This window comes from Crocodylus siamensis, chromosome 4, assembly GCF_052110815.1.
Source record: "Crocodylus siamensis isolate JL-2025a chromosome 4, ASM5211081v1, whole genome shotgun sequence".
NCBI classification, from domain to species: Eukaryota; Metazoa; Chordata; order Crocodylia; family Crocodylidae; genus Crocodylus; species Crocodylus siamensis.
The window spans coordinates 68,370,396-68,389,091 of NC_143398.1; the positions used below are offsets into that span (position 1 = coordinate 68,370,396).

The 18,696-nt window shown below is 39.9% G+C and overlaps 1 protein-coding gene across 2 annotated transcripts in view; it reads left to right on the plus strand.

The window, feature by feature from the left end:
- Positions 1–349: 349 nt before the first annotated feature.
- CNOT2 (CCR4-NOT transcription complex subunit 2) overlaps positions 350–18,696 on the plus strand; it is a 115,016-nt gene continuing 96,669 nt past the window's right edge. The window contains exon 1 of one of the 2 annotated variants that reach the window (XM_090042528.1): positions 350–545. The gene's annotated coding sequence lies outside the window, so the exon portion shown is untranslated. Of the gene's footprint in view, positions 546–1,051; positions 1,249–18,696 lie in introns of those variants that run through there. The other variant, XM_090042529.1, reaches the window with a different exon arrangement.

The window sequence follows — 18,696 nt, forward strand, 5'->3', positions numbered from 1 at the left end:
TGACCTTTCTCCCTTCCTTGTTTCCTTGGCTGCTGTGTCCCAAGGAATTGACCATTGCTTTCTCAGCAGCTTCCCTAAAGGTGGCTGATAGTTGCTCTTGATCCCCTGGAAGTAACAAACAGGCCGGTCCCTGACCTGTCCCCCGCCCGGCTCCCTGAGGCCCCAAAGCGGGTGGGATCGGAGCCCCCATGAGAGAAAACATGCGGCCCACCCCTGCCTTTGCATGACCAGGGACAGGCGGCTCCGCGGGCGGGGCTGCGTGTGCGTGGGGCCGGGTCACGGAGCAACTCCCCCCTCGGTGTGTGCGTGTGTCTGCGTTTGTAACCGGGACAGGCCCGAGCCGAGCCGGTCCGTGCCGGGCACGGGAGAAGCGCAGCGCGGCTCCGCGCAGGGGGCGGAGCGTCGCCCCTCCCCCACACAGGTTGCCCGGCGGCAGCGGCGGGGTCACGGCGGCGGCGGGGTCAGAGGGTAAAGGTCGCTCCCCCAGCATCCTCCGTGTTGGGGACTCAGCCATCTTGGATCGGCGGGACAAGAAAATTCATGCGGTGAGTCCGGCCCCCCGCACCCCCGCGGGCTCCGCACCGTGCCCCCCCGCTTGGCCCCGGCCCGCGGCCACCCCCGGAGGGCCCCGCGGCCGCCCTGGCCCCGCTCGGCCGCGACGCCGCCCCCCGTCCGGCCACGGCCCCGGGGCCGGCCGCGGCCCCGGCCCGCTGGGTTGCCGTTTGCTTTTGTCTCCGAGGGAGCGAGAGGGAAGGGGGGGGGGGGAAGCGCGCGGCGCCCGAGGCCGGCGCCCCCCGGGCCCGCTGCGCGCAGGGCCAGGCCGCGGCCGTGGGGCCCAGAGGCCGCGCCGCGCTCAGCGCAGGGCCCGGCCGCGGCCGCCGCTCCTCAGCGGGCCCAGTACTCCCGCCGCCGCCGGGCCCTGTCCGGGCTGAGGAGAGGGGGCGAGTTTGGTAGACGGGGGGTGTTTTCTGGCGCTCTCCTGCTGGAGATGAGGTGCTGAGTTGCCCGCCCCGGTGTTGGGTGAACAAACTTGAGAGCAGGCCCTTCGCTTCCCTTCCCCCCCCGCAGCGGGTCGGGAACACGGGGCTTCGCCTCCCTGTGCCGACGGCCGGGCGGGGGGAGTGGGGACTGCCAGGAGTCTGTGCTCGGGCCCTGCTTGTGGGGGCTTCTGCTGGAGGATGCTCTGACCTGCTCAGCAATCCAGCCTCGTTTAGGGAGAGGGAAAGAGAAGTCAGCCTGAAGCCACAGGTAACTGTTGGTTGAGCTCTGTGCCCTCTGGGGTAGAATGTGGGCACAGCTGTGGTGTCTTCGTCCCCCCACACCTTCAGGGAGGTGGTTGCCAATAGCAGCTTTTGACTTCTTAAAAAAAAAAAAAAATCTATTTAGTTGGAGAAACTTAATCTCTGCTCTGGTGCTCTCCCGCTGACATTTGGCGGCGGGTGTCACACTTTCACATCTGCCTGAGTGTGCATGGCTTCTTGAAGGCAACGTTTGTTCGTAGTCTTGATGGTGCTAAAGTCTGGTGGTGGTAGTGGGTGGCTGCTGGGCTTTACTCTTCAACCAGGTGATTTTTAAGGATGATTGGACTCGCTGTTGTATCGGCCAATAGGAATCATGCTGCTGGGAGGGAGGGTTAAACTGTTATGACATATAGAGCTAGAATACTAACCAAAATGCAGTTATTTCGATTTTTTTATGGCAAAAGTCCTGTATTTGGGCTTAGGAAGGACTTTGTGCGAGCACTGGTGTTCTTTGAGTCTCTTCTAGAACAGGACATTTCATCACTGTCTGTTGTTAATAGAACAAGGTTTGCAAGATCTTGTCCTTGTTTCTTGAGTACTGGTATAACAGCATCACTGCTCACCCGGAGAATTCCTGATGGTATGTTGTAAGCTTCCAGACTTCAAGGTATCAGTCCTTTTTATTACGAGGGAATTTGAATGCTTCGCATCACAAAGTTAATTTGTCATTGTCTCGTAAGTGATATTTTGGTTTCATTTTCAGGAAGTTGCACTGAAGCTAATGACGTTGTGGTGGAAAGAACATTTTATTTTGTGCATTCTTCTCTAAAAAGTTGTAACTACTTGCTTATGAAACTCTGTGTTAGGAAAATCTGCTCCTTATGCCTTAACTTTAGACTAGCATTAACAATTATCTGAGAATTTAAGAAAGGACTTTAACAGCTGGAGTGCCCAAATTAAGATGTTCTTTAGAAGTTAGGCCCTTCCAAATGACAAGTACTTGTTACTTCCTGAACATCAGGTCCCATAAAGGTGTTGTCAGTCGGGTGACTTAGAGTGGCCCTAGAACCCTGCTCACATTTGGTAATGTTGGTCTTTATCTCTAGCTCTTTGTGGAAGTTGAGAGTGCCATTTAACTGAGTAACTGACTCTAGGTCTGACATCAGAATTTTTAATTTTGCCTCCAGTCTTGCCTGTGTGCTGTCTATCTAGACAGGATTGCAGGCTTAATTTGTTACAGTGTAATTTTGTTTTTAAAATACACTTTTAATCTCTTTTAGAAGTCTATTTTCAGTACTAAAGTTTGAAAAAAGTAGGTATTGTCCCTTATACTGAAAGTGTACCTTTTTTAAAAAAAGCATTCTTCAGTAGTTTTTTCACTTGATGTAAAATATTAAGATTAAACCCAAATTATTTATTTTTTCAGGTCAAGTCGGCAGTGTTAATGGGATTTGTACATACATTCTACACAAGCATTCAAGGATAGAATTTGGCATTAAGTTTGTAGGATCCATATTTTTTTTTTTTATAGTGCTGTGTAAATGGCTGTGATTTGATCTATTATTATTTTGGGGAGAGGGATTTTCCTTGTGGCAATCCAAAAAATGCAATGAAAAATATACGTTGGTTAGTTCCTTCTCTACCACTCCCCCATGCTGGTTTGCTTCTGTCATGTTTGTACATATTTATAAATATTATTCCAGTCTGGAAGAACTTCTAGTTTTCTAGTGTAAGCCTGTCTAGACATGTTGCACTTTGTACCAATTAACTTTTTTTCTTTTTTAAGAAGTCGGTGTTTGTTGTTCATAATTATATGCAGGATCAGGTTAATATTTCTATCATTTATGCAAAATTGCATCCACTAATATTGCTGACAAAACCCAACAATTCAAGGTTAGGGTAACTTAGACTTGCTAGCTAATAGAAAAATAAGATGCTTACAAAATTGTTAGGCAAATTGTTAGGCATTTTGACTTTGGTAAAATATTCTGTCTCTTTCAGTGAATACGTTTTCAATTAAAATGTCTTGTTTTTTAATATGTGTATTACTTCAGAATGCTTTGTTTTTATTTCAGGTTCCTGTGTTAGAGGGGTGTTGTACTTTTCTTTTTTAATGCCCGTAAAGAGTGACCTAAAATGTTGCTTTGGTTAAGGTTCTGATCCTACAATTATTTATGTACACGCTTAAGTAGGTTTCTTCATTTGAATAGTAATAGGCACTTGCTGACACATAAGCACTTGCTGAGGAGTTTGCAGGAGTTAGACCTACATTGGTGTTCATTTTTTTTGAAAACTTGGAAAATGCATTGTCTGTACAGACCATAGAATCGCACAGCATTATTAGAACATTAAAGAATCTACGTATTTTTGAAAAAGTGAAACTATTGCACAGTCTCTCTCAAATGCTTCTAATGTGCATAATTCTAACTGGGACCTGTGTCAAGCATTAGTAATGGCAGCAGACTATTGGCTGGTATTTTGAACACTGATGTCTGCAGCATAATAATGTATAGCAGTGAATTGTATATTTGAAGTCCAACCTATTAGCTTATTGTATTATTACTGTATGTGGTATCTCTGGCTTTTGTAGCTTATGAAAACCACTGCAATTCTGAAACTGTTTTATTTCAAGAAAATTTATTTCCAATACTACACTTCAGGTATTAGACAGATCTTAATTTGGTAGTATTGACACCCTAGTACTATATATAAACAATTAAGTCCTACCCTGGATGGCATGAAACTTGTAAGAATTTGGTTAAATGAATAAAAGAACACCATGTTTGTTCATAAGTTTTTTGCATTTTTATAAAGAATTAAGTAAAACATAACTTCTTGAAATTTTGCCATACTGATGAACTATTTTCAGTAGCATTTAGCAGCTCAACTTGCAGTACAGGACAGTCCTACACAAATAGTTGTGTGCTTTACTGATTTATTGGCAGTCCGGTGGAAATAAGGTTTTTACTTAACTTGGCTGCTACTGCTGCCTGTTTTGTTTTTGGGTTTTTTTGTTTTTTTTTGTGTTGCTGTTTAAATTCAAAACAGAATGCCAGATTTTAAAATCCTTTAGGTATTTTACTGGCAGAATTTTTTCAACTTTGACCTGTGTGGTACTTCCAGTTGCTTGCTTTCTCTCTTTTTTTTCACCTTGGAGCTTGCATGCTCTGACAGTGTGCGAGTATCTAATATTAAATTTGTTAACTGTCCTTCAGATCCATGCTTCGTTTTTTTGTGAGTGTTTCTTTTGTAAACTGCCTTCCACACCTGTCTCTCTTTATTTTATGCAAGTTGTGTATGAAAATCTGCTTGTAGACACTAGTTTGAGTTTTGAAGGCATTTTCAGAACTTTCAGATTTTCTAGTCAACTGATAAACTAATGATGGAAAGCTAAAGTTTGTTTACAAAAGTAGTGTAAAACACCTCCTCTCATGTGGTGAAATGGAAAATGTTTGGCCGTATTAACCAGCTTTTGTTTGTGCCTGGATGCAGTATGACTAATTATGTAAAACTAAGAGAGTATGTTTTGAGCTGTGGATGATCAAAGTTTAGTTTTGTAGGCAATTTTTTTTTTTTGGCACGCACGTTTCTTAAAGCTATATAAATAGCACACAATACCATTTCTGTATCTGTCATATTTGTCTGACTGTCTTTAAGTTTTATGCTGTTGCCCATCGCTGTCCTGAGTGCTTTCCACGTGAAATCAACAGCAGTAACAAAATTCCTAGTAGCCTTCCACCATCTACTTGTCAGACAAAGTGGGCTGTTCTGTTTGGACTCTAATGGAATAGTGTTTTACCCTTTCCAGTATATACAGTTAATATATCATAAGAAGCTTTCTTTGTATCTATTTTATGGCTGTGCACTTAATGTTCTAGTCATAGGAATACTTGTTACTGCAGAATTCTAACAATGAAATGGAAAGTTTACTGGCTTTGTTCCTGTTGTTCTACTGCATAAGGAACTTATTCAGGTATGCAGTTGGTAACTTTAGCCACTCTGTTACATGTATAAATTGTAAGCAAGCACTTTACAGGTAAAACAAAAAGCAAAAAAAAATCCAAAACAAACCCAACAAAAAAACCCTGTTCCTCCCCCCATTTAAGATTCATATCTTGAAGTAAATGATTAATTTTGTAAAACAATTAATTCTTTTATTTGGATACGGAAATTAAATCTCATTGTTAATGCTTTCATACATAGGTATTGCAGTACCAATCTGATTCCTGTTGCTCAAATAAAACTCACCGTGCAATAAAGTATGTTGTAAGTTAGCCTGTGATCATAAAGTAAAAGGACTTTTTTTGCGTTGGATTCCTAATATTTATGAAATTCGTCACTTTGGACACTCAGACTTGTCATGAGTATACTTTTCCAGACTAGACTGATTTTAAATTAGCACTAGGTAGCAGAATAAGCCAACGGCTCATTTTATTCCTTCAGGAATAAAAAAGGTTGTGTTGTGTTCTTCTTTTTTTTTTTAACGAAACTTCTATTATGATGTGGAAGCTATTGGCTAGTAACTTAGAATATTTTTAATTGAATGGTACAATCTGACACGTTACAGATAGAAAGGAGACGTCGTTACATGTGTAATATTGTGATGTATTCTGAGAGATCCTAAGTGAACTAAAATATATACAGAATTTCTTAGAGGTGTCAAAGAAGTTGTTATTTTCTTTTTTTAAAGGTTAATACCCTCTTGAATGTTTCCACCTCCTAATTTTATATAGTACACTGGCAGCTCACTTTGCTTTGTGTTAGGTAATATTTTTATAACTTCATATTTAGTTTAGCAAGCATAAATTATCTACTCTGAGTAAACTTGACCAAAAAGGAACCTAAAATTAGATTCTTATATAAGTGGCATGACTTTCAAAACACCCAGAAGCTCTGTTGAAATCAAGACATAATAGCCAGATTTTAGGCATCTACTTGAAGATCTTAATTAACATATCTTTATAGTAACATTTAGATATGCCTTCAGCACTGGGGTGCCCTAACTTTGTCCGTGCTGTCAATCTAAGTTGCATGAATGACTTACTATAGATATTTTTTTCTTTGTTGTGGAGGTACAATATGTATTTGTAAGCATACATGTCCCAACATGCAGTGTTATGTTGAGCCTACCTACCTGCTGTACTTAAAATGAAACAGTGCATGCTGGGTACTGTAGCCTTTGCTTACTTTTTAAAAATAAAAGCCATCTGTTGGCATTATTGAAGAGCTTGGTGGGGTAAGCTTAGTCTACAGGTCACACACAGTTGCCATCCTTGGCAAAGAATTTACAATGGAATAATACAAGCTTCAAGTTTTGAAGTCTGCAGTTGCTAGAATGTCTGCCAAAAGCAGAATCCATTTAATGGATGTTTCACTTCTGTGAAGGAATTGTGTACTGTGTCTATTCCCAACAGAAGAGCAATGTTGTGGTGGTTTTATGTGGGAGTGTTGTCAGTGTTTCCAGACATGACACATGACCTTGAAGTTAGCTGCAGGAGTTAAAACTGGATAAAAATTAAAGATGCGTATAAAAAGTCTTGTTAGTAAATGGAGTGTAAAATTTAGTTTTTTTCTGAAAGTGTTTGGTTCATACTGCAGTTCCTTTTCATATGGTATAAACAGTACACTTTTTTTTTTTCCTTCCCAAAAGGTCCAGAGCTAACTTTGTGACAGCAAAAAACTTGGCAAATGATGTTTATCAGGAAGAAACTTTTTGCTAGTTTTCTGGAAGCTGCAAATTTATTTTCTGCTGTCAGTTTTGAACTGTCTTACTGAAGATGGACAATTTCTCAAACACTGTAATGGGGGGAGGGGTAGATGAGGAAGAGAATCCAAATCTAATCTTAATCTAGTATTCTGCTCTAGTTATTAGCCAGTTCCATGTATTTCAGGAAGGCAGAACACACAGTATAAAGTTTAAGTTCTACAGCATGAACATGTAGAGGCCTCAACTCCATGGTGCTTAGTCAACATGCAGCCTAGTCAGCATACACCCTTTTTTTCCCCCTTTTTTTTTTTTAATTGTAGTTACAACCTTCTATAGAATGTTTCTTTTGCCTAAACACATGAAGATGTTTTATTTGTAAAATTACATGAGTTGTGGCTACATATAGTATGTTGCTATGATATTCTGGGAATACCAACAGCTTGAAAGTTTTGTGTTGCACATCTGTACTTAAACTTCATGAATAGTTTCCAGAGTTTTTCTGTGTACAGGTATGTTAATTTTGTTTATGGTGAATTTTACTAAGCAAGATACCTCATGTAATATAATTGGGTTCTGCGCAGTAATAGGACTTTGGGGAAAGTACTTTAACTCTTATAAATGTATAGATTGTGTTGAAAAAGAAATGAAAATAATTGGAGAAATGCCACTTTCCTGTTAGCAAATCAGAACTTTAAAGATATATTAAATTAACATTTAACGCCCCCCCAGTACAAGTGAAATTTATGGTAGATTCATGCTCAACACTTATGGCTGTTAGCTTATCAGACTTTTTTTTAGCAGTTTGGCAATCTTTGTATTTCTTTAATGTGATCTTACAAACATTGTTTTATGTGCATTTGCCCAATTATAATAGGAATTAATTTATCAGTTTAAACAACTTTTCAGTTTATTCAGATGATGCATTCTCTTTTTTGTCTGTCTTCTTTTTTTATTAAACATGTTCTAGGATTGCATAGTCAAAATCTAGTAATGTGCAAGTAACTTGAGAGTTACAGAGTACTGTATTTTCAGAACAGCTCTAAATGCAGGGCTGGGAAGGAAAGGTTTGGAGTTCCCTTAGATCAAGAACAAAGACCAAAAACACTGGAGATAATTGATTGCTCTTATTTTTGAAACTGCCTTCTTAAAAAAAAAACATCTTCAACACCACTACTTCATTTTGTAAATGCTTTGTGATATTATTTGTATATGTTTTGACTACCACTGGTGTGAATATTTTTGGTAGATATAATTCTCTTCATTCCTGTTCTCCCCCCCCCCTGTTTTGCAGCCATATGGAGCTTAATATCAAGTGATTTAGTGAATTTTTTTTAAATTTTTGGCAAGGGGATTTGTAGCTGTGAAGAAAAAAATATTTACAAATGCATAGTGCTTCTTTGCATTGTTAGTTTTTTTTTAGTATAGCTAAGGTATTTCTTAGGTTTGCAGTTACGCCTCCTAATTTACTAGCTATCCCTCCCTACTATCAGTACTACACTGCATTTGTATAGGAGGAATTACATGTAGGGAGATGTTTGGATAACAAACGCACACGTCTACATCTCTTGTCTTACCAATTTTTAAAAGATTTATGTTGTAGGGAACGTAAAATGAAAATAAACATTCCTTATGGTTAAGATGTTGTTTTTTTGAGTGTTAGTATGAATTGTTCTAAATATATCTGAATTACTTTAAGTCTTGTCTACAGTAGACCTTTCTCATGAAGTTTTTCCTCAATGACTACAGCTCTTTCTGCTGCTGCTGCTGTTGACAGTTCTAGTGGAGATAAGGTGGTACTGGTGGCTGCTGGCAGTTTGATCACTGTGTCATATTGACCTTCTCAGAGCACCTTTCGAAATCATGATGATTAAAGTGTTGGCAACTGACACACATCTCTTGGTGGGTAGCAGCCTTGGGTTATTAAGAGAAAGTGTCTTCCAAAATGCAGCCCTACTGATTTAATAGTAAACAATATTTTCAGAACATTGAAAGTTATACATGAAATATGTCGTAAAGTGGAATAGTCATACCTCAGAAACTGGGATGCAGATCTGCAATAGTTTCATAGTAGCTAGGGTCAGGAGGAACCTGAACTGATCATCTAACCTGACCCCCCTGTCACAGGCAGGAATGAATGCTGGGTGCACAGGACCCTAGACAAGAGATCATCCAACCTCCTCTTGAATTTGCTCAAGGTAGGGGCAAGGACCACTTCCCTGGGAAGTTGGTTCCAGATTTTAGCCACCCTAACTGTAAAATATTGCCTCCTGATCTCTAACCTAAACCTATGCTCCATCAGTTTATTACCATTGTTCCTTGTCACCCCAGGTGGTGCTGGGGAGAAAAGGGCTCTACCTATTTGCTGTTGATCTCCCCTTATGAGTCTGTAGGCAGCCACCAGGTCTCCCTTCAGCTTCCTCTTGCTGAGGCTAAACAGGTTCAGGTCCCTCAGTCTCTCCTCATAGGGCCTGTCCTGCTGCCCTTTCACCAAGTGGGTGGCCCTCCTCTGAACCCTCTCCAGGCTGGCCACATCCCTCTTGAAGTGCAGCACCCAGTACTGGATGCAGTACTCCAACTGTGGCCTGACCAGTGTCGCATAGAGAGGGAGTATCGCCTCTCTGGACCGGCTTGAGATGCAGCTTTGGATACATGATAAGGTATGGCTGGCCTTGTCTGGCATTGGCGGCTCATGTTCATCTTGGAATCGGTAATGACTCCAAGATCCCTTTCTGCCTCCGTGCTTCCAAGAAGAGAACTCCCCAGCCTGTATCTATGCTGTGGTTTCCTTCTCCCAAGGTGCAGCACCCTGTGCTTGTCTATGTTGAACCCCATCCTATTCTCATCCGCCCACTTTTGTAGTCTGTCTAAATCTAGTTGCAGCCTCTCTCTCCCTTCAAGTGTGTCCACCTCACCCCGAATCTTAGTGTCATCAGCAAACTTGGACAGCATGTTTTCTACCCCCTCATCCAAGTCACTGATGAAGATGTTAAACAGTGCAGGCCCGAGGACCGAGCCCTGGGGTACCCTGCTGCTCACGTCTTGCCAGTCTGAGTACAATCCTTCTACCACTACTCTCTGGGTGTGCCCCATCAGCCAATTTTTTACCTATCCAACTGTGCAGGCATTAAGTCACTTAATTTATGGATGAGAATGGGGTGAGAGACAGTGTCAAAGGCCTTCTTAAAGCCTAGAAAGACTACATCCACGGCGACACCATCATCCAAGGATTTAGTTACTTGGTCATAAAAGGCAATCAGGTTGGTTAGGCAGGACCTGCCTTTGATGAACCCATGCTTATTGCCCCTGAGCATGATCTCCCCTGCTGGCCCCCGACAGATGTGCTCCTTGATGATTCTCTCCAAGATCTTCCTGAGCACCGAGGTGAGGCTTACGGGCCTATAGTTACTTGGGTCCACCTTTCTCCCCTTCTTGAAAATTGGGACCACATTAGCCAGTTTCCAATCCCCTGGCACCCGGCCAGATGACTATGAATGCTCATAGAGCCGGGCCAAGGGCTCCATGATGACCCCTGCCAGATCCCTCAACACCCTTGGGTGGAGGGCATCTGGACCTGCAGATTTAAAAATGGCTAGCCCTTCCAAAAGATCCCTAACTACATCTGCACTGACTGAAGGCCTGACAGAGCTATCCCCACGGTTGTCCCTACCTCTGGTAGGTGGGTGGGTGGATGAATAGCTAAGAAAAATTCTGACGTTACTACTTTAGTTACAGCCTACATATAGCTTGATTGCATAAAAGCTCCCTTTTAATTGAAAAATAACAAGGGTAACCAAAGTTAATTGGTATAGTTATTTTCAAAACATTCAATTTTTATATTTTTCATGTACTCAAGGAAAGGGGGAATGTGATGGTAGTCATTACCAAATTCTTAATTTTTGCTTTATGGAAGGACACATTTTTATTTCCTTTAAATATATGCAAATTATGAAATTAGACTTTAAGGTTACCTGCATATCTGTTTTTTGTAGTACAAGCTAAAAAAAAAAAATTACTGTCCGTTTGCTTAGTCCTGTAACATAGCTATATTTTGCCTTTTTGGTTACGGATGTTTCTCATGGATAATTGTACTATTTGATATCTGTTATGGGGCATGAATTTTGAATATTTTAAATTATTCTTTACTGGGGGACAAACGAGCAAAAATGCACTGTTTACAGTACATTTAAGCAAAGAACTGAGCTTCTGTTTTTAAACTAATAAGCAGTGGAAGTATGTGAGAAGATGACCCATCAAATTATTTTTTTTAACTTTAATTGTGTTATTAGTATTAAATGAGTCCTGACTAGCTCTGATTGACAGTTGCCATGGTAGATAGTGGCTGAGTTGAGAAGGTAGCAAGTTGTAATTTAACTTAACCTAGGTCAATTCAGTCTTTTCCCTGGCCTTTTTTTTCCCCACAAGCCTCAGTATTGCTTCCTAGGCTTTGTCACTTTGAAGGGTCAGTCTTGCTAACTTTGTTTCTGTTGAGTCAGGTGAAGAACCACCTGAAATAAGTGACATGTAGCATCTTCCAACAGGTTCAGCAATAACTTCTTGTATGGTGTGTTTCAGAGGAGAGCCTAGATAGTGGCATGCAGCAGAGCTCCATCTAGTTTTTTGCTGCTGTGTTGGTGAGAGGTGAAAGCAGTCATCCTACCAAAATAAATGAGTAAATTTGCAAAGATGACAATAAATTAATGTATCTTTGAATAAAAATGGGATACTATAATTTCCCCGTAACTGATTTTTATATGAAATTGTGGAAATTTTAATATGATGTGGAGAAATAATAGTGTTATATAGGCCTTTACCATTAACTAAAAGATAGTTGGATCTCTTGAAACCCAAATGTTAGAACAATTAAGTGTGGAATTTGCATTACTTTAACAACCTGTAAGCTAGTTTCAAAAGATTTTGAGGTGGGTTGGCATATAAAGTTTTCCGAAGGAATTTTGCTTCAACAGATTTTGAGGCTGATTAAAGCATGGTTTGACTCCAGATGTTAGTGAGTGCATAGATGGTGAATGCTTTTATTGCTGAGAGTTTATCTAAGCTGGAGACAGGATAGTGGATGGTGGAAAAGATGGAGTACATCTTTATTCATATGCAAAACTTAACTAGTCTGCCTTTTCTTGTCTCCCAAAGTTCTCAGCTCTGCTGGTCTGGCCCATCTGTCTTCTGGCTGTGTTTATACCTTTTTTCACCCATTCCTGTCTCTTCTGTGCCTTGAGAGTGCCTTGTGCTCTTACTCAGAGGCTGGCATTTTAAGATTGGGAAGCATGATTTTGAACTACCTTTTAGTGTGTCCTTCTCTTTCCCTTCTCCCTTTCCACCCACATCTTCTGTGCTCTAACTCCATAATCATCAACAGACTCTTTCATTTCCCTTCAGTTGGATGATTGGCAGGCCAGTTTAAACGTGTGCAATGTGAAATGTGTGTGTTGACAAACAAAATAAAACCCTGTTAGGGCTGTACAGTCAAAGCACTCAAAAGTTAGGCAGCACCAGAATCAGGGTTGCCTTTGCACCCTTACACAGTCGGTCCCCTTTTGGAAATGCATTTCCGATAGGACCCTCATGTCATGAACAGTGGTCAATGATTGGGTAGAGACAAAATATAGGAACACTCACTAAATGAGTGTGAAAAAACATTTAGTCTATTGCATGCCATTCAAACCTGTACTGAACAGAGAATTATAATTTTCCTCTTGGGCTTTTCGGTAATATCCTTAATGTAGTTTCTGAAATGCATTAATTGCTGCAGAGCTATCTTTGCAACCCTTTGTGAGGATGGTTTTTGTTGAAGGAGAAACTGAGATAAAGTTGAATCTTGAGTGCCCTGGTTGAGAAGCCTTACTTAGTATTCTGCAGTCCTTCATGTTTGAAGCAGAACTCCATTGATCTTGGCTTCAGTTGTGAGTGCTTGGCACTTTTTCAAATCAGATCCTTAATATCTGAAGTTAGGAGCAGACAGTGGTCACTTATGGAAAATAGTGGTTCTTGTGCCCTATCTGGCTTCTTGTGGAGACCTCCTGTGGTGGAGACAAAGTTAGAATTTACTACTTCACAGGGACATTCAGGTACTTTACCAAGGCCTATCTCTTTCTGCAGTCTAGATCTAGTTTTATTGATCACACACCTTCCAACTTAGAAGCAAACAATTCAAGGTTCCTCCTTGCTCACTACATAGCCCTGACATTTTTAAGCCACAAGCTGGCCCTTTTAATGAATGTGGCAAGGGAAAAATATGTGCATCTGGAACTGAAGACATTTTATGATGCACGTAATTCAACTCCATTTTCAAGGTTATTTGACACAAAAAATATCAGAATTAGCTTATGTTTTGAGTGCTTATATTTGTAAACTTGCAATTTGCAGGGTGTAAATATTTCATTAGTATTATTATTATTTTTTTTTAAATCACCCAAATTCTGTCATGTGAAACTAGATTTTAACATGAGTTGTTGACAGGTTTGGGATCTGCAGCTCAGTCAGTCTTCCATTCCTGGAGTAGTGGGTTTACTATTAACAGTAGCAAGCTGTTCTGTGAACATGCCACTAGATGGGGATGGAGTTGTTTCACCTGTGGGCTTCCCAGTCATTTGCTAGATGGCCAGGGAATGGGGAGACTCAAGAATCATGACTTCTCTTCCAGGTTGTAGAAAAGTGTGTGTCCTAATGGTCAGCTGGTGCTCTCTTGCTATTTTGCTCGTAGCTTCTTGACCCTACTTTCTTCTCTCTTTTAGCTCTGAATTTAAACTGGCTGTTTATTTCTCTGTGCTATTTGGATAACAAGAGAGTGAGCCTCTATTCTCTCAGCTCTGGAGCCTGGCCCAGGACAGCTTTGGCTGGCAGACAGGAGGAACAATTCTGGGCAAATTCCTATTTTGGCCCCAAGGAAATGCATCCTCCATTGCTTTATAGCGGTGCTGGACATGCAGTCCAATAGTGTGCCAGAGCCCTGTGGGGATGGAGCTTGCTGGCATGGAAGATTTTGGCCTCAAATGGATTATGTTCTGTAAGTAAAGTTAGCAAAGGTCTCTATAAGCAGTTGCAAATGGGCTCTTAACTGTCAGTATTGCGAGCTTGGTGCTGATTTAATAGAATTTAATCTTTTTGTACTTTTAGATCAGTTCCATATAGATATATATATATATATTTTTGTAATCTCCCTTTCTAAGAAATGTACTTAAAAGTATTTTATGACTAAGTATTTTTGCAGGAGAGAGGGTAGGAGGGAGAGAAGTGTCCACATCAGTTCTAAAGATGTGTCCAGGTTCTTGGACACTTATTATTTACACCAGAGGGGGAAAGGGTGGAGAGGGAACAGATGCATTAAAGGCGAGCTTTAGATCAGTATAATCTACTTGAATCTGGTGTAGATTTTTATCTGGGCAAATATAAGAGGTAAACTGATTTAGGTGTGTGTCTTTCCTCTGTAGTTTATTTTAGGGTGGTACTTTGTTTCAAATAAGCAGATTACAACTTGCTTCCTCCCACCTAGCAGCAAAGCACTATGATGCACTGTAGTGCAAGGCCTACTGTATGTAGCTAGCTGAACAGCACCATATGTTTGTCCATGTTAGATTCTATTGAAATGTTTATTTGTGTACAAAAAAATGCAAGTGCAAAACAAGTATGATGTGCTGCATATCCAGACTCCAAGTTATTTCTTGAAAAATGGGACTTTAGCTTCTATTTAGAAAATGGTACCTATTGTCCAAATGTTATTTCTGTGCACACCCACACAATATTTTGGCATACAGTTTCAGGCAGTAAAAATTTGACTTGTGGCAAAATGTAACATTAACCTTCATGGAGTGCATCTCACCAATACATAAGTCTTACCTTATTTTGTTGGTATATTTTCATGAACACGTTAGCTACAAATTTACAGGATGGTTATATGGAGTAAATAGAAGACACTGAGTCATATCAAAGATGGATGTATATTAGAATAAGTGTAAGTGTGCAATTAAAAAAAAATGAAATGACACATTTCATGACAACTTAATCCTGTTAAAGAGTTTTTAGTAAAGATGCAACATCAAGCTGTACGTAACTGTATGAAAAATAATTTTTGTGGTGAGGAAGAGGCAAAAGGGACATTTAATTTTGATATTAAAAAAAGTATGGACAGCATTTGGTACTACCAAGAGTAACAGCAGAAAGACCTGGGGTGTTGTCTTTAAAGTAAACCTCACTAACTGAAGAAATAATTCGGAGCACTTTTGCAGCATGAAGCTGTCAGCATAAAGCAGAAACTGGGGAATTTGCATATGGATTGAAAAAGACCTGCAGGTCTTTACTCTTCCCCTTATTTCTCATTATTGCTAGTATGTGAACATGTTAACTAATGATACAAACAGAGCAGTATTAGATAGCAGGGAAGTAAAAAAAAATATCTGGTCTATGCTAGGGTTTTCACTTTGAAACTGCATAACACTGGTGCAACAGTAAATTTCCAGGAAGGCCTCCGTGTATGCAACAGTGCATGCCTTGATTTACAGGTGGTTTCACCACATGCCTTGATTATGGGTATTGTCCACTGTTGTGATATGTATGGTAAGTTTCTTTCTCTCAGAGGCTTTCCTGCACTAACATTAGTTTGCTAGCAACAAATGCAGGTAAACTGGTTCTGAAGGCTGCCACACTGTTAAGAATCACTCCTTTTGAAATGTGGAAGAGCCAAATAGTTTTTAGTTTGCGAGATGAAAAGAATTGCTGGGTTTTTTTTTTTGGTTTTTTTTTTTTTAACTTTCCCTATGACTCTAATGTTGGAGACCTGTGTAAGAAAGTTGCAACAGTCTATCTTTCTATCAGCTTGTACACTGTCTAGCATGGAAGGGCTCCACTATTGGTTGTCCTCCAAGTGCTGCTATATAGCAAATAGTTTTGGAGGTCAGGAGGTGAATTGTACTGTACTGTATTTTGAGTTACTCCAAACACCTGTTAGAAAGTTATCTTCCCAACAGAGGGCTAAATTAAGTTTCTCCTTAATTTTAATGTGTTGTGGTCCACAAATAAGGTGATTGGAGTTATTTAACACTCATGTTGCACTGTCAAGAACATCTTCAATTAATTTTTTTTGTACAAGACCCAATGGACATCATCTTGATAAAGTGATTATGAAAATCGAACTACCAAACTTATAAACTACTGAACTCTGTCCTGTTAGCATATTTCTCACTATTTGTTTGTTCAGTCATCAAGGAGACTCTTTTTATTTATTTATTTTTCCTGAATTTTGCTTAAGCAACTCTAGACTAGCAACTCTTTTTCTCTAAATAGAACCAAGAGTCCTGTTCACTTCTGGACAATACAGATTTCTTAAACTCTAAAATATATTGGGGCTCTTCACCTTTATTTATGCAAATTCTTAAGTAATTGTAATATCTCTATGGGCATAGGGTAGTTTCAGCCATGAAGGGGAAGAGCATTGAATATACTGCTCTTCTCTATACTATGTACATACTTGATGGAAATATTTTTGTTTGTTTGCTAGTGACTTTCTGCTGCCTTTCCTAACAAAGGCTTAGGACAGCTTGCAACAAAAGAAGCAGAAAATTAAAAGAACAACTAGAATAAATAAAACAAAATCAAAGCAAAGACCCACTAATCAACCTTTTGGCCTAGTGGTGGTTGCTAAATGCCTGCCCAAACAGAAAAGTCTTCCAGCACTTCTGAAAGCTGTTTATGCTGAGGCCTTGGTGGGACCTGAGGGAGAGAGTTCAAATGGAAGAGTGACTGCTATGAATGATCTCCCATTTGTATTTTTGCCAAGTGGATTTTGAAATATTGAGGCTGCTCTCAATTGACCTTAAAGATCGCAGTGGGGCTTTAGGTATGAAGGTCCCAGGCCATTTAGGGCTTTATAGGTCAAAACTATCTTGTTTGAATTGCACCCAAAAAGCTACTGGGAGCTAGTGCAGATGCTGGAGTCCTAGAGTTATATGCTCTTGCAGACTTGCCTTTGTCAGAAGGCAAGCTGCAGTGTTTTGTACCCGTTGCAGCCTCCAGACAGTTTTCAAGGGCCAGCATCATGTGGTGGCTATTGCACTAGCTTTTAGCTTTGAGGTTATGAACGCATAGATGATGGTGACCCGATCAGATCAGAATGTGAAAGAAAAGGTCCTAGGCTTCTCACCAGATGTCTTGGCCTCTTGAAGGCTCAGATCATGTGTTGAAAGGCTCTCCTAGCCTCTGCTGGCATCTGAATATTGGGTGCAGCAGAGGATCCAGGAGTGCCCCAAGGATGAGAACCGGAGTGACAAGGGAAGGCTGAACTCCATCAGCTTTCCCAGTCTCCTGCCCCCCACTCCCAACCCCAATTATGTGATCTGCCACCACATGTCATGTTCTCGTGTTTCTCACAGTACTGAGTGGGTGTATCTTTTGGTATCGTAACAGATACAAATCCAACACAGTTTGAAAGTTATCATACTGGTTCACGTGGTGAAAGACTGCATACTATAACAAAACTTCTTGATGTTATTTTTAAAATACTTCCAAGTCTTACCCATTTTTTTTTCTGAAGCTAAAGCTATGAATAAAGCAAGAAATTGCTGTGTGAACTTTTGTAAATGAATTGACCATTACCCACTTTAAGTGAAAGTTTTCCATTAGGCTGAGCAAGACTGGCAGTTCATTTGATAGCTAGCAAAATGTTTTAGCTGCCTCCCTACCTGACTTCTAATTTTACCATTTTAAGAAAGGTAGTTTTATTTGAAAGATGATTATCCATCTTGAGGGACGCTTAGCTAGATGTACTTGTATATAATCTTGGCAATCGTTGCCTATAACACAATGGAATATAATTTTACGTAGCTAGTTTCTTGTCCCTACTTGTTTTTTTGGCAGATGCTGATGGTACATTTTACTAGAATGTCTAAGGCCTAGATTTCAGCTGTCCATATAATGACACTTTTCTTCCTTGAAGATGTCATTTAGTTTTTAAGTATTTGTCCTATTACAGTTGATTTTATTATGTATATATGAAATAAAAAAATATTACTAGGAAACCGGGAGTTTGATTGCATGAGTGAATTTTAAAACTTTGCTGGTGTGTGGGTTTTTTTTTAATTGACAAATGTTAGTGTTGCAGGAAAAACATAAGTTTTAAGCAAATGTCTTTATTTGGATGAAAGAAACGAGAGGGTTTTATCAGTATTCTTATAGTTCATAAACTGTGTGCAACTTGTGCAATATTAAGCTTGCCTGTTAATTAGCCAGGCTTTATTTTAAAAAGCTTTGCAACTTTTTAAAAAAAGATTTGTTTTCAGTTTTCCTTCCCCTCCCCCCCCAAAAAAACAACAAAACAAACAAACAAAATGCAAGAAAGCCTTCAGTAATACTGTAACACTGAGGTTAAATGGTTAAGTCGAAAAAAATCCCCAATTTTTGGTTTAAAAGAAAACAAACCCAAATACACCCCCAAATCCACATTTTTTCCTGTGATTTTTTTAAAAAAAGTAACCCAAAATCATTTGGGTTTTTTTGTTTTGTTTCTCTCCCCCGCCCTTCCCATTTTAAAATGAAACACCACTAATATATAGATATAGCGGTGTCTCGTTTTCAACTGAAAAATGAGGATTTATTTATTTTTTTAAACTGGAACACCGCTTTATCTATATATTAGTGGTGTTTCATTTTAAATCATGGGGAAAAATCGATTTTGAGTTACTTTTTTTAATCACAGAAAAATGTGGATTTTTGGGTGTTTTTGGGTTTGATGGGTTTTTTTTAAAC